This window comes from Palaemon carinicauda, chromosome 4, assembly GCF_036898095.1.
Source record: "Palaemon carinicauda isolate YSFRI2023 chromosome 4, ASM3689809v2, whole genome shotgun sequence".
Classification (NCBI taxonomy): Eukaryota; Metazoa; Arthropoda; class Malacostraca; order Decapoda; family Palaemonidae; genus Palaemon; species Palaemon carinicauda.
In genome coordinates this window covers 61683879-61687161 of record NC_090728.1, presented here as the reverse complement: position 1 = coordinate 61687161, position 3283 = coordinate 61683879, and positions in this window count along the sequence as shown.

Here is a 3283-nt window from a genome sequence, read left to right as displayed (position 1 = left end):
TTATTGTTAATTTATTCTCATCATTTATCTATTTCCTTATCTCCTTTCCTCACTGAACTATTTTTTCCCTATTGGAGCCCTTGGGCTTATAGCATCTTGCTTTTCCAGCTAGGGTTTTAGCATGGCTAATAATAATAATTATAATAATAATAGACATGATAAAAATATATATAAGATTAATGTTGAAAAGATCTATAATACATTTATAAGAAATGATGGAAATCGAACAGATATAAAATAGAAATGGCATGAATAGTGAAGCAGTCATTGCAATCTCAGTTATGCTTGAGATGTGATTTTTGTTAGTTTAACAATGAAAGCTGATTTTTTTTAATAATTGAAAATAACTCGATTAAAATAAATAGATAATGAAGTAATATAATAGGAAAAATATATAGGTATAAACAAAATGATAAATATTGTGATAGAACTTTGATAACATAACTCAAGAAGATATTTTTATTTGACCAAAAAAAAAAAAAAATTCTAGATGGTATGATTTTTGGTAACGAAACAATGAAATCTAAAATTTATAAAGAATTGAAAATAACTTGATAAGAATAAATAGATAATGAAGTAATATATTAGGAAAAATACAGTTATCAAAATTGATAAATATTGATAAATTTTTATTTGACAAAAAAAAAATTATTTTTCTAGATGTACATTCAAAGAGAGGAAAAGTACAATCAACAATTTTGCAATACAGAGAGAGAGAGAGAGAGAGAGAGAGAGAGAGAGAGAGAGAGAGAGAGAGAGGTGGAAATTATTAGAATTAAAACATGTACCTTTGATAGAATTTGAATCAGAAGAACTATTCTATCTTATTTCTCTCATCTTCTTTTTCAAGTTTTTTTTTATTGTTTATATAGGAAATATTTGAAATATTTAATTTTTCCTGGTTTCCTTTTCTCACTGGGCTATTTCCCTGTTGGGGCCCCTGGCCTAGCATCCTGCTTTTCCAACTAGGGTTGTAGCTTGGCAAATAATAATAATAATAACAATAATAATAATAATAATAATAATAATAAATGCAAACTCTCTTATCAAGATTCTTGATTTCAACATAGATGTAGCGCCGGCCGGCAAGATGTTTCCTTTAGTAAGTTTAGTAAGATAACTACCAGTGTTGGAGAATTACCTTATGCTTTTTAACGTTTTAAATAATTTTTCTATATATATTCTTAATGAAATAGTTAAATTATAAGTATTTATTTCATCGAATTTTCGAATTTCAAGCGCGTCTAAAATCTGAAATGTTCTATTTAGAGAATTATCACTCCTGATGAAACTTGCCAGTAATTTTCAGCTATTCGGTTATATTGATTAAAACTGTTATATATCTATTGATTGTTAGTATTTTAAACATCGTATCTATGTAGAAAACTCTAGAAACAATACAGACACGGTTATCACAGCCTTATGTAGCCTGCGTCTATCTCGCGCAGCCTCGGTGGGTTGTCAGGTACCGCCATAATAATTAAGCTAGCTCTAATCTAATACTTAAACGAGAGGACTTGGGACTCGCATTATTAATAAGAAAACGGAAAGTAATTTACTCATTAATCCTACGTTAAACTAAAGTCAAATTAACGCAACTGTAAAATGCAAAATGGGAAAAACTCAGTCTCCTGACCACAGGCAAGCTTTCCAAGAACAATGTTCAGCTGATGGAACTTTCCACCGGAGCATCTGAGGAGGAGGTCAGGGTTGCCAGATTATTTCGACTGGATTGTCGTACACGAGCCTTAAAATTCTCATTTTTCAAACAAAATTATCATACACAGTTTCAATATAATTATTTGGGGTGTTACATGATTGACTTATTTCAAAATATTTTAGTATGATTGTTTAATTAAACACACCCTCACATACATTATATATACCTAAGGTATGTATCGTACATCGGACCGGACCCAAAATAATCGTACATGTACGATAGTTATCGTACGAATGACAACCCTGAAGGAGGTTTTGTGCGCAGGGAGGGAAATGTTCAGGGGAGCAGTGCTGCCAGTCACAGGGAACCGTCATGATCCCCAATAACACAACGCGAGGGCCCTCTCTCTCTCTCTCTCTCTCTCTCTCTCTCTCTCTCTCTCTCTCTCTCTCTCTCTCTCTCTCTCTCTCTCTCTCAACAACTACCCTATGAACTCAATAAATATTCCGGAATAATCACCTTTTCTCGTTATTATTATAATTATTATTACATGCTAAGCTACGACCCCAGTTGGAAAAGCAGGATGCTATAAGCTCAGGGGCTCCAACAGGGAAAATAGCCCAGTGAGAAAGGAAATCAAGGAAATAAAAGTAATTAACAATTAAGATAAAATATATAAAGAACAGTAATAACACTAAAATTATTATTATTATTATTATTATTATTATTATTATTTGCCAAGCTACAACCCCAGTTGGAAAAGCAGAATGCTATAAGCCCAGGGGCTCCAACGGGGAAAATAGTTCAGTGAGGAAAGGAAACAAGGAAATAAGAGAAGTTATTAACAATAAAAATAAAATATTTTAAAAACAGTAACACTAAAATAAATATTTCATTATTATTATTATTATTATTATTATTATTATTATTATTACTTGCCAAGCTACAACCCTAGTTGGAAAAGCAGAACGCTATAACCCCGAGGGATCCAACAGGGTAAAAATAGCCCAGTGAGGAAAGGAAATAAGGAAACTACGAGAAAAATAATGAGCAAAATATCGTTTTATCTTGTAATCTTCGTGTTACGAACATTGATGTTATGTATATATCATACTCCCATATCTTCATTCCTTCCCATATTCATACTTTTTTTTATATATATATCTTTTATTGTAACTATATTCATACTTAATTCATCAACAAGAATTCCCTCCTATTCAAACTCCAATATTTATCTTGATAAAGCTGAATGTCTCTTATAGATAACAGATAGAGAGGTAAAAATATTGTTCGTTCAATATTGATATTTTTCTCTCGCTGGCTGTCTTTAGATTTGCTGTTTCCATTCTAACTGCAACACGAACTCGGGTGAATGCTGTATACGATATTCATTATTATTATTATTATTATTATATTATTATTATTGTTGTTGTTGTTGTAGTTTGTTATTGTTATTGTAATTATCATTGTAATTATTATTATTACTATTATAAAGGCTTCTAGAATACCTTTGTCTTTTTTTTTTTTTGCAAAAGCTTCTAGAATACCTCTGTCTTCCTGTTTGCAAAAGCTTCTAGAATACCTTTGCCAGCTTCTAGAATGCCTTTGCCTTCCTGTTTGCAA